This window comes from Botryllus schlosseri, chromosome 1, assembly GCF_051294905.1.
Source record: "Botryllus schlosseri isolate E-star chromosome 1, Bs_hap1, whole genome shotgun sequence".
Taxonomy (NCBI): domain Eukaryota; kingdom Metazoa; phylum Chordata; class Ascidiacea; order Stolidobranchia; family Styelidae; genus Botryllus; species Botryllus schlosseri.
In genome coordinates, this window is record NC_137236.1 from 40,809,098 (window position 1) to 40,822,480 (window position 13,383).

The following is a 13,383-nucleotide window of genomic DNA, read 5'->3' on the forward strand; positions in this document are numbered from 1 at the left end:
CTGGAATTATTTGTAAAACACACACACACACACACACACACGATCAGAGAAATTGGAAATTTTTCCGTTGTCATTCGCTAAAGTAAATGTCATCACAATACTCTGTCACTAAAAGACGTTACTTGGACGTGCTTGAATTCTAGACATAGTTCTGATTTACCCAACACAAGACCCAAGGACAACCCTATTTCAGCCGAACACAGATATCCAAAATATCACACACTTCGCTATTCCTAAAGCACAAACACACGATACAAAATAATACTTGTTGTGTTGTTGCGGCATCATCACTCAACAATATCACCCTCAATACAAATGATGTTTATGTGTAACATGCTATTGATTTGAACCACACCCACCTGACGGAAGAGGATTTACTCAATCTTTACAAAACGGATATTGACCAACATCACATCACCGGATTGTATCTGTTTCGCTGGATACGAGTTATGTTAGTTTAACAGTAAACAAATTTCACCCTCTTGGATTATGAACTCAATGCGTTAGCAGTCATTCAATATTTTGTTTGTGTCAACTAGTTACTTGGTATGTTACTCCACAACTCTTACAAAAGTACGAAGGATATTAACATCGCATTAAGTAATTAACTTTACTCGATATTCTCGCATTACGAAACTAAAGAATGGTTGGTTAGACTCTACAAACTGTTTCGATATCACAAGACCTTTATTGTCTGAATGGGTGTTCATGTGTCTTAAGAACCAAATAGTTCAACACAGCACTAGTACCAACAGAAACATCAGAGTTGTTTACACAAAAGTTTGTATGCGTGCAGTATGCGAATACCATGTGTAAGTCCAGCACAATTGTGGTATCCATCCGGGTTTAGTTAACACAATTTACGACACCGAGGTCACCACATCTTTCGTAAGACAACAAACCAACCAAGGTTTCAGGATATGTCCGTGTCATAGCAATAAATCAGCTACTCCAACAACAGAGTACATATGTTTTCTAGTTACGGCGCTTACATCTTACACACAAATCAATCTACTTTGCTAACAAAAAGTGCTGGGTCATCAAGTGATTACCCTAACAACAAAACAGCTAAACGTACTATCATACAAAATGGCCGTTATAGTCACCAACGGTACATGGTACAAGTAACAAGTCTCGAGAATCCAGTTATTGAAAAAACATGAAAGTGTTTCTCCTGCGCCAAGTCGTTATGTTGACGAAAGCGTATATTGTAATATCATGATCGATTTGCATTCGTTGGTCACAAAATGTCACTACTCTAAATAATTATTTTTCACTCAAACACAAACGCATACTTGTCGCCAATCGTTTTCATCAAGCACGAGTTCAAGAAACCTGCTACGACATGAATTGTTATTTTTTTATGTTGTGTAAATAGGTAATAATTAATTTTAGTAACACTATATCAACATCATCTAGTTGCGCGAATAGATTTACACGTGGTCTTGTGGTTTTAATCGAAGTACACAGCGCGGTCTAACGCGGAGTCATCTCTATTGTACAGCAACTCGGAAATCGAAATGCATGCATTAACATTTAAACAGCGATCGTGTTTCGTCACGCGAAAAATATGTTCACCACCGCGATACTCTGCACAGGGCGTGCAAATCCTTTTCACACTCGTAATAGTATACCAACGGCTACCGGCGACAACGTTTAACAATACCAACGACACTAAACATACGATACCTACCCAAGTAAAATTTCCATTTTCACCTGGAGGTCAGCCGTTACCTGACTAAAAATACCATTGTCCATTGGAGATTTATCGTTTACCCAGTGTAACAATCCCCTTTTCACTTGGAAATATATTTTTGACCTGGATAACAAACCCCTTTTCACTTGGAAATCTATTTTTGCCCTGTATAACAAACCTTTTTCACTTGGAAATATATTTTTTCTCTTGGTAACAAACCTTTTTCACTTGGAAATATATTTTTTCTCTGGGTAACAAACCCCTTTTCCTTTGGAAATCTATTTTTTCTCTGGGTAACAAACCTTTTTCACTTGGAAATATATTTTTTCTCTGGTTAACAAACCTTTTTCACTTGGAAATATATTTTTTCTCTGGGTAACAAACCCCTTTTCCTTTGGAAATCTATTTTTTCTCTGGATAACAAACCTTTTTCACTTGGAAATATATTTTTTCTCTGGCTAACAAACCTTTTTCACTTGGAAATATATTTTTTCTCTTGGTAACAAACCTTTTTCACTTGGAAATATATTTTTTCTCTGGTTAACAAACCTTTTTCACTTGGAAATATATTTTTTCTCTGGTTAACAAACCTTTTTCACTTGGAAATATATTTTTTCCCCGGGTAACAAACCTTTTTCCCTGAGCAACAAACCATTTTCACTTGGTGGTCCGTCGTTTACCCGAGTAAAAATATCATTTTCCTTTAGAGATCCGGCGTTTACCCAGTGTAACAATACATTTCCACTTGGAAATCTGTCATTTACCTGAGTACCAATACCGTTTCACTTGGAAATCTATCATTTTCCTGGGTAACAATACCATTTTCGTTTTGAAAACTAACCACCACACCGGGTCAATTTGATATTTTTGGATATTGTTACAACGGACAGTGACAACATTTACACCAACAGCGACTCCGATACATTTGTGTAATCGCATTTTCACTTGTTCTGGTGCATCCCATCAAAATCGACGGTTAGCCACACACACACACACACACACACACACACAATAACAACGCGCTATTTCGATATGACTGCAATGTCCGGATTCGTGCTTTAGATTTTCCAGAATCAATCCGTCTAAAGTTGTAATCCCCCCGACTTTGTTAACTGGTTGATACACGGATAACAATCTTCGGAAAATGTAGGAAGCATGCTACCCATCGTGCGCACGATTCCAGGTTACTTGTGATTAATTTCCTTGCTCACACTATACAGATTATACGTACAGGGATATGTAGCGGTAATCGGTTTGGTCAATACATATCGCCCCATCCAGTATGGAATTACAAACCCAATGCAGGCCAGTTCATAACCGGATCCGGATATTCAATGCAAAGCGATAAAGCAGAACCAATGAACAAATGTAATTAAACATATAGATTCACAACCCTTGATTTTTTTTTTCGTGAAAAATGACAACACATGTCGAATATACTTTACGATTGTTCAACCCTACCAAGTACTCACGTAAATGTGGTTTATGACATTACATACAATGTGTCGGTGTACAAATGTTGGGTGTTTATGCACACATCGGTATGACCCATAGACAACATCATCATACCCTCTAGGACTTCAGTCAACTACCATTGGTCTCTCGATACAGCGAACGATACAGTATGCAACACATATCATTAGAGTGATATATCCACAGGTAAATATGGGGACTGGCCACAATAATTGTATCGAGATTTAACCGAGATTACTATCCGTTCACTGATTCACTCGATGGTTTTAGCAACTTGAAACATCACAAGATAGACACGACTCGAATTACTAATATTCACAATGTTTATAAGTGTCGTTACTGATCGCGCACTAAGTCTATATGAATATTCGAAAAATCGGGTATCGCTACTCTCAACACCAGTGATTCGGTTTAAGTTTGAAATCGATTTGGTAATGTAATCCAAAATGGTGTGTTTCTGCGGGATCTGTTAACCTTTACAAGAGAGTGCTGTCTCTTTGACGCATGAAACAATTATTATCAACCACACCTTGCGTGCATCGATTTGTCGGCGTCGTACAATTATTGTGGCCAGTCCCCATATTTACCTGTGGATATATCACTCTAATGATATGTGTTGCATACTGTATCGTTCGCTGTATCGAGAGACCAATGGTAGTTGACTGAAGTCCTGGAGGGTATGATGATGTTGTCTATGGGTCATACCGATGTGTGCATAAACACCCAACATTTGTACACCGACACATTGTATGTAATGTCATAAACCACATTTACGTGAGTACTTGGTAGGGTTGAACAATCGTAAAGTATATTCGACATGTGTTGTCATTTTTCACGAAAAAAAAAATCAAGGGTTGTGAATCTATATGTTTAATTACATTTGTTCATTGGTTCTGCTTTATCGCTTTGCATTGAATATCCGGATCCGGTTATGAACTGGCCTGCATTGGGTTTGTAATTCCATACTGGATGGGGCGATATGTATTGACCAAACCGATTACCGCTACATATCCCTGTACGTATAATCTGTATAGTGTGAGCAAGGAAATTAATCACAAGTAACCTGGAATCGTGCGCACGATGGGTAGCATGCTTCCTACATTTTCCGAAGATTGTTATCCGTGTATCAACCAGTTAACAAAGTCGGGGGGATTACAACTTTAGACGGATTGATTCTGGAAAATCTAAAGCACGAATCCGGACATTGCAGTCATATCGAAATAGCGCGTTGTTATTGTGTGTGTGTGTGTGTGTGTGTGTGTGTGGCTAACCGTCGATTTTGATGGGATGCACCAGAACAAGTGAAAATGCGATTACACAAATGTATCGGAGTCGCTGTTGGTGTAAATGTTGTCACTGTCCGTTGTAACAATATCCAAAAATATCAAATTGACCCGGTGTGGTGGTTAGTTTTCAAAACGAAAATGGTATTGTTACCCAGGAAAATGATAGATTTCCAAGTGAAACGGTATTGGTACTCAGGTAAATGACAGATTTCCAAGTGGAAATGTATTGTTACACTGGGTAAACGCCGGATCTCTAAAGGAAAATGATATTTTTACTCGGGTAAACGACGGACCACCAAGTGAAAATGGTTTGTTGCTCAGGGAAAAAGGTTTGTTACCCGGGGAAAAAATATATTTCCAAGTGAAAAAGGTTTGTTAACCAGAGAAAAAATATATTTCCAAGTGAAAAAGGTTTGTTAACCAGAGAAAAAATATATTTCCAAGTGAAAAAGGTTTGTTACCAAGAGAAAAAATATATTTCCAAGTGAAAAAGGTTTGTTAGCCAGAGAAAAAATATATTTCCAAGTGAAAAAGGTTTGTTATCCAGAGAAAAAATAGATTTCCAAAGGAAAAGGGGTTTGTTACCCAGAGAAAAAATATATTTCCAAGTGAAAAAGGTTTGTTAACCAGAGAAAAAATATATTTCCAAGTGAGAAAGGTTTGTTACCCAGAGAAAAAATAGATTTCCAAAGGAAAAGGGGTTTGTTACCCAGAGAAAAAATATATTTCCAAGTGAAAAAGGTTTGTTACCAAGAGAAAAAATATATTTCCAAGTGAAAAAGGTTTGTTATACAGGGCAAAAATAGATTTCCAAGTGAAAAGGGGTTTGTTATCCAGGTCAAAAATATATTTCCAAGTGAAAAGGGGATTGTTACACTGGGTAAACGATAAATCTCCAATGGACAATGGTATTTTTAGTCAGGTAACGGCTGACCTCCAGGTGAAAATGGAAATTTTACTTGGGTAGGTATCGTATGTTTAGTGTCGTTGGTATTGTTAAACGTTGTCGCCGGTAGCCGTTGGTATACTATTACGAGTGTGAAAAGGATTTGCACGCCCTGTGCAGAGTATCGCGGTGGTGAACATATTTTTCGCGTGACGAAACACGATCGCTGTTTAAATGTTAATGCATGCATTTCGATTTCCGAGTTGCTGTACAATAGAGATGACTCCGCGTTAGACCGCGCTGTGTACTTCGATTAAAACCACAAGACCACGTGTAAATCTATTCGCGCAACTAGATGATGTTGATATAGTGTTACTAAAATTAATTATTACCTATTTACACAACATAAAAAAATAACAATTCATGTCGTAGCAGGTTTCTTGAACTCGTGCTTGATGAAAACGATTGGCGACAAGTATGCGTTTGTGTTTGAGTGAAAAATAATTATTTAGAGTAGTGACATTTTGTGACCAACGAATGCAAATCGATCATGATATTACAATATACGCTTTCGTCAACATAACGACTTGGCGCAGGAGAAACACTTTCATGTTTTTTCAATAACTGGATTCTCGAGACTTGTTACTTGTACCATGTACCGTTGGTGACTATAACGGCCATTTTGTATGATAGTACGTTTAGCTGTTTTGTTGTTAGGGTAATCACTTGATGACCCAGCACTTTTTGTTAGCAAAGTAGATTGATTTGTGTGTAAGATGTAAGCGCCGTAACTAGAAAACATATGTACTCTGTTGTTGGAGTAGCTGATTTATTGCTATGACACGGACATATCCTGAAACCTTGGTTGGTTTGTTGTCTTACGAAAGATGTGGTGACCTCGGTGTCGTAAATTGTGTTAACTAAACCCGGATGGATACCACAATTGTGCTGGACTTACACATGGTATTCGCATACTGCACGCATACAAACTTTTGTGTAAACAACTCTGATGTTTCTGTTGGTACTAGTGCTGTGTTGAACTATTTGGTTCTTAAGACACATGAACACCCATTCAGACAATAAAGGTCTTGTGATATCGAAACAGTTTGTAGAGTCTAACCAACCATTCTTTAGTTTCGTAATGCGAGAATATCGAGTAAAGTTAATTACTTAATGCGATGTTAATATCCTTCGTACTTTTGTAAGAGTTGTGGAGTAACATACCAAGTAACTAGTTGACACAAACAAAATATTGAATGACTGCTAACGCATTGAGTTCATAATCCAAGAGGGTGAAATTTGTTTACTGTTAAACTAACATAACTCGTATCCAGCGAAACAGATACAATCCGGTGATGTGATGTTGGTCAATATCCGTTTTGTAAAGATTGAGTAAATCCTCTTCCGTCAGGTGGGTGTGGTTCAAATCAATAGCATGTTACACATAAACATCATTTGTATTGAGGGTGATATTGTTGAGTGATGATGCCGCAACAACACAACAAGTATTATTTTGTATCGTGTGTTTGTGCTTTAGGAATAGCGAAGTGTGTGATATTTTGGATATCTGTGTTCGGCTGAAATAGGGTTGTCCTTGGGTCTTGTGTTGGGTAAATCAGAACTATGTCTAGAATTCAAGCACGTCCAAGTAACGTCTTTTAGTGACAGAGTATTGTGATGACATTTACTTTAGCGAATGACAACGGAAAAATTTCCAATTTCTCTGATCGTGTGTGTGTGTGTGTGTGTGTGTTTTACAAATAATTCCAGTACACCTAACTATAGGATACATTTAGTAAACATCGTGCAAATTGTTTCTTTGTGATGGTAACGACTTTCGGCGGCTTAGTTTCATGTCGGGAATTATTATTTGAGGGTTCAAAAACAATTTCAATCAATACTAGAAATGAACAACAATGCAAAACACGTTTAGCAAATAACAGTGTAGCAAGTACTTTTTTGATATTACGAGTGTTGGATACTAGACACTTCTAGTTGAATTGGATGCATCTAACAAACATATCACAATTTACTTTTACGATAATCAAAGTCTTAGAGTGTATAACCTTGCGATATTTTACATTTAGCACGCACAATGGGGAGTTACTGAAATGATTAAGAATTTATCGCTAGCTTCGAACGGTACTCGATACTCAAAGTGATATTTTCACACTCTGTAAAGTGCATATGTTTCAATTCTCTGTCGCGAATTCCGACAGTAACGACATTGATGTTAAATCCTCACCCGTGGTTATTGTAAGTGAATCCTAAACATCGCAACAGTCGGTATGGAAATCGAACGCGTGCGTACTTTTAGATAGGTGACACTAACAAGTTTATTACACCGTGAAATACTCTGAAACGTCGATTCGTGATTGTGTTAGCTATATTCATCTTCCATATCTGTGGACACAAAGATATCTTGACTTTGGTTACAACTCACTCGAAACGAATTGTCGCGGGTAATCTAGAAAAGCACAAGTCGAAGACGAATGATTTGATTTCAATAAACTAAAAAATTCCTTTTGTTTTGATGTTGGATTTAATACAATTTGTGTGACTATACCGAATTCGAATCCGAAAGTGCAATGTTACTTTAGTAGAAAAATTGGATGACTCGCATTTTGATATTGATAGATGTGTAGAGTAATATGACTAGTTTATAAAATCTCGGTAATGTTTTTTCGTCATGTCTGTGATCAACAAATATGTGATCAAGTCTTACCATTCGATATTAACTTTCGCAGTCGGTGTAATTTGTTGAAGTAACAATACCGACGAGTTCAATAATATTCCCCATCGATGCATTCGAATAATCCGTCAGCTGCAAGCGGATTTAAAACTTGATGGTATTTCGCGGTTAACTCAAGTCAGTGGTCGTGTTTGTGTTGATTTCAGGAATGATCATGACGAGTTGCCTGGGTAGATTAGTTAATGTGGTTGTAACTACGACCGTACAGAGTTGCTGACACCCCAATATCTTTTACGCTGTAATATACGGATTTATTTGTGATAAATTAATTCTCAGTTATTGTTCAGACATTCAAATCTCGTATACTCAAAATATAAAATGTCCAAGTCAAATCGTATATGCGCCGATTAGTAAATACTTTGTCTTCAAAATAGTAACTACCTTTACAATTGAATAAAAAGATAGAGCATACGAATACAACCAGGATGAATTAATTCAAATTTGTGAGTTGTAATGATATAATCAAGTAAGTGAAACTAGATTTTTAACAATTGTTAATGTTGTGAATAATTCTTTTGAGTTTGAAATGTGGCTGGATCAAAGTTGGTAGTCATGTTTGTCAAACCTATTTCAATTCACGCAATGTCAAAGTCCAAATATTTCATTCTGGATTATTTGGATTTACCTTTAGTACATCCCGCGAATGGATTTAAAGTTGGCAAATTACCAAAATGATTGAATAATATCGGGTCAGAGATAGTTGGTATTGATTCTATAAGTGTTAAAACAGCGGCGTGGAATGTGTGAATGATCCGATGAGGGTGAATGTTGGCGTCAGTAATATTCAGGTTACGTTCGATTCAACAGATCGCGTTAATAGGATTTGAGTTGGGTCGAATCAATACATTCAAATACGATTCAACTTGATTTGTGTAGTGAGTTACACTGATGACTCCCACTTTATCAAACGATATGACATCGAACAGCGTCAACACTATGCAAGTCGGAGCAACTTCAAATTTTCACGTCAGTAGTATAGTCGATCGCTCGCATGCGGCTATAGGGTTCTTATGGGCGGGGTGGCACGGTGCCGAGAAAACCGGGGGTGGCACGGTGACCCTTATATCTTATGGCGGGGGTGGCACGGTGCCATTGTGTCTTATGGCGGGGGTGGCACGGTTACTTTTTCGGGTATAGGCTGCGGCGGCACGGTGCCGCGAAAACTCGTGGTGACATGGTTACCTTTTCAGGTATAGGCGCGGTGACATGGTGACCTTTCAGGAGAGATGATTTGACTAACGTTGTGGGTATAGGCGCGGCGGCACGGTGTTGAATATGTATCAAGTAAATAGTCATGTGATTGGTCTTTAGTTAATGTGTATATTCCAAATTACGGTGAGTGCGACAATGACATATCGTTATTCTTATGGACGCGGCGATGATTCGTACTTTCGAGTATAGACATCCCTCGCGTGGTGTTGAATATGTACGAGTCACCAACAATAACCGCGCGGACGGAAACGTGGTTTGTTGTGAGGATTACGCGTGCGACCTATATTTCGAATGACCTGCGCGCTGACTTATTTCTCGTCCAGTCGCTACTATCGATTATTACACTAGACCGGTCAGTGTGAAATAGTTTGATCGTAAATTATGATATACGATGTCGTAGTTTAATCGTGTCAAATGACCGATCGTGTTCTCTTTCCTCGCTATTGATTGCTAGCTGAATAATACTTTCGGTTTATTCGCTGTTTCGCGCCTACAAAATAATCTGCTGTTCACAGGCGCAACAAGAATCACAAGTATATACATTTACACATTCGTTTATTACTCTGAAATCAAACTCTTCACAAAAACACGTACAATCGTATCATTCACTTTTTTATCATCGCCAAAATTATCCAAGTATTCCTCGGTTGAAAACCCTTGAGCTCTTTTTATCAAGAATGCGATAGCATGATCTCCACACACATCTGAAGTTTTACTCTGTAACTGTTTCCCAGTCACTGAAAATTCATCCGGCTCCAGGAATTCGATTATCTGAGGTTTTAGTGGTCCGAAGCCTAGCGAATCATGAAAATGAGTATCGTCATCTCTGTATATAGACACCCAGTGAGACCCAGGCAAACTCGACTCATCGTGCAAACTATTCTTTCAATTCAACAAGTCTAGTTAACGGATCGATTTTCAAGCTGCCGACACAGTTTTTAACACGAGTGAGTTGATATTTCTTCTCGGGTACGAGCGAGGCTTTGTTCCATTGGTCCAAAACCACCTCACCAGTATCATCCTTCAATGTAAAACTGTATAATTTCAACTCCTTTCCGGCACCAGAATTGACCATCTTCTCCTCTCGAGAAACACAAGTAGCGGCGATCGAGACGTATTCATCTTTATTTCCGTATACCGATTCACAGGTCAATAATGGGTATTCTTCAGTCGTATGTCTCGATTTTCCATGTAGAGTTACTGACGAAGCCCGACCAAGTAATACAGCGGGTTTTCCAGTAAATTTATCAATTTGAACCCAACCGGATTTGACCATGAGTTTTTTTCGTTTGGTGAATGCTTTCTCAATGTTCCCGAACAAATCACGATTGAAACACGTGAAAGATATCTCTTCGTTATTACCATCGATGAATATACCTTTGAGATATTGGCTAACGCCACCTCTTTTGGGTGATGAGACGAATTTGACGCCGACGTGAAAATTTGAAGTTGCTCCGACTTGCATAGTGTTGACGCTGCTCGATGCCATATCGTTTGATAAAGTGGGAGTCATCAACAAACCCGTCGATATTTATAGAATTAGGCACGTTGTATTGAGTGAGTTAACAGTCTTTGTATAATCCTGATGACCCGCGTGAATAGACTTGGATTGAAATAAACTTTACAGGAGTTCTGTAAGAAAGGATGCCGTTCACAAGTGACAAACGACACGAATGAATTTTCTTCTTACCCAGTCAATTATCAATGTACTGTAGTGAGTATTCAAGATGTCTGATGCTAAATCTCTGTACGCCGCTAGGGTACGTATGTCACTTTTCATCGCCGCAATGCTTATGACACTAAAAACCCCGTTCCAGTCGATGCCGTATGATCGAATCGAGTTAACCAATGCGGTAAAATCGCACTTTCGAACACGGCTCACGTTTTGTCCATGTACATAGAAATCTAGTACTCCGTGGATGAATTTTTCCGTTTCGCTCAATGCGGGGGTTGTCAAGTTATGATAATAGAGAAGGTAATTCTCAATAATCGCGCTAGTTGCCATAACGAGTATATGTAACTATCAACTGAAAAAGTAAACCATGAGAATGACACCACAATGTGTTAAAATGGTGAAATACACCGCTCAGATTTCGAAAAAACAGATGTTGCGGGTGCGTTTGACATATGTGACACAATAAAATCGCCCGTTTCGCTAAACAGGAAATTCACTAAAGCGCAGTGTGCTGTGCGATTTTGAAAAAACAGATGTCCGCGGCCGCGTTTTGATCTGTGTGACACACTAAATACGTCCGGTTCTGAAATTCGGAAACACGACCGGTTCTGAGGATTACGCAGTGTGCGTGCGGCCTATATTTCGAATGACCTGCGCGCTGAATTATTTCCCGTCCAGCCGCATGCTACTATCGAATTAAATATATAAATAGCCAACACCGCGATCTGATTGTTATACTTCGCTGTCGCAGACATAAACGTTGGTTGGAGCAGTTAGATTAATTATTGTACAATGGCCGAGGCTCAGATAGATAATCTTGACAAATTTGGTTATGAACCAAATGCATTCGAATCGCAATTTGAAGAGAATGCGGATATCTTTGACGCGATTAATCCTGGTGATCTGATGACGCCTGATTTAAGAGTTGAATCCGCAGAACGCGACCTTACGGCAACGATCGAAATACGACCAAACCATGCAGATATAGCGCACCAGGCGTGGCTGAAGTCGGGTCAACTAGCTAGAGAAAGCGTGATTAATGATCTCGCGAACTTGTTGACGACACCGTGTGTACCGACCGACGAGACAGCCGTTAGCAACGAATTGCCGAATCCCGAGAAACCGTCGACTTCTGGGGTGACGCTACCACGCTCTGCTGAGTCGCTATCGGTGGTTGATACTCCTAAATCTGTATCAATCGACAAGCCGACTCGAAAAAGAACCATATCGATGGGGGTGGGCATACCGCCAGCTAAACAGCTTCGTAATGGGAAATCGAAAAATTTGAATCGTACCGAACCCAAACAGAAGGCTGGTAAGAAACCTGTGAAATCTAAAAGCGGGAGTGACGATGATTTTCGCGATGACGCGAAGGGAAAGAAGAAGCAGGAAGAAAAGTTATGTCAATACACAGTTGACAAGATGGTCACCTACCTCCAGACTATTGACGTTGTTAAGCCGCATTTAGGTTCAATACTATGTTATGTTGATTCATTGATGGAGAAAAAAAATTTGACTGTCACAAAGCTCATGACTGACATCAAACGATTGCTTACTGTCAAGGGTCGGCGTTGGAGTCTTGATGAGATTCAACCTGAATTAAATACCGCAACCAATGAGTACTTGCATCGACTTCTAGAAATTAGAACAAAATTGAAGTATAATTTGTGATTGTGCTGAATGATTTTCATTGTTGTGAGTGTCTATTCTCAATTTCTGTTTTCCGTTTCAGATTTTACATTAGAGTCATAAATAAACAATAGATTCTAAAAGCGCAACCACTAGTGGTGCTGGCGCTCTTGTAATCTCGAATCAGCTGTTTAGGTCTTTCTCTCTGGGTGTCGAGTAGCGAACAACGTGGCTGACTGTCTGGGTATATTCGACTGTGATTGGTGGATAAGGAGTTAATTAGTAAGTTATTCGGTACGATTACTTTGATTTATGAATATAATTTGTTATTTATTTATCCGCCAGACAAAACAAGCGCGGGATTAAAGAATTGAAACGGTGAGTTATTACTGTTCCGAATGATAGGAGTGAGATGTAACGATTTTGTTGTTGAACAGACAGAATAAACTCAAGTTGAACGCACGAGTCTACTGGTAAGTTATCTGCTATAACACAACGTTAATGAGCATAGCATGATGTGTTGTTTGTTTTATTAAGCATAAAGGAAGACACCAACAAAGAAACTAGATTGTAAGTAAGACTAGTTTAATGTTCCTCAAGTGTTGAATTTGACCACGTGTTACCAATTTTACAGATGAGTCGACGCAGACAAAATCGTGTTCGCGAAGAAACGAATGATGCACCAGAGATCGGTGACGAACGCCAAGAAGTTGTAAATCAGAATTGGCAAGCGATAAAATCGTATGTAGTGAATCAGAGTCGGCGCGTGTATAA

At 38.8% G+C, this 13,383-nt stretch overlaps 1 protein-coding gene and 1 long non-coding RNA gene across 2 annotated transcripts in view; one reads left to right on the forward strand and one right to left on the reverse strand.

Annotated features, from left to right (window-relative positions):
- The window catches only part of LOC145436382 (protein bicaudal C homolog 1-like), a 788,516-nt gene that overhangs the window by 400,695 nt on the left and 374,438 nt on the right, over positions 1–13,383 (forward strand). The gene's annotated exons all lie outside the window — the stretch shown is intronic.
- Positions 1–13,383, reverse strand: part of LOC145436956 (uncharacterized) — a 416,296-nt gene that overhangs the window by 24,713 nt on the left and 378,200 nt on the right. The gene's annotated exons all lie outside the window — the stretch shown is intronic.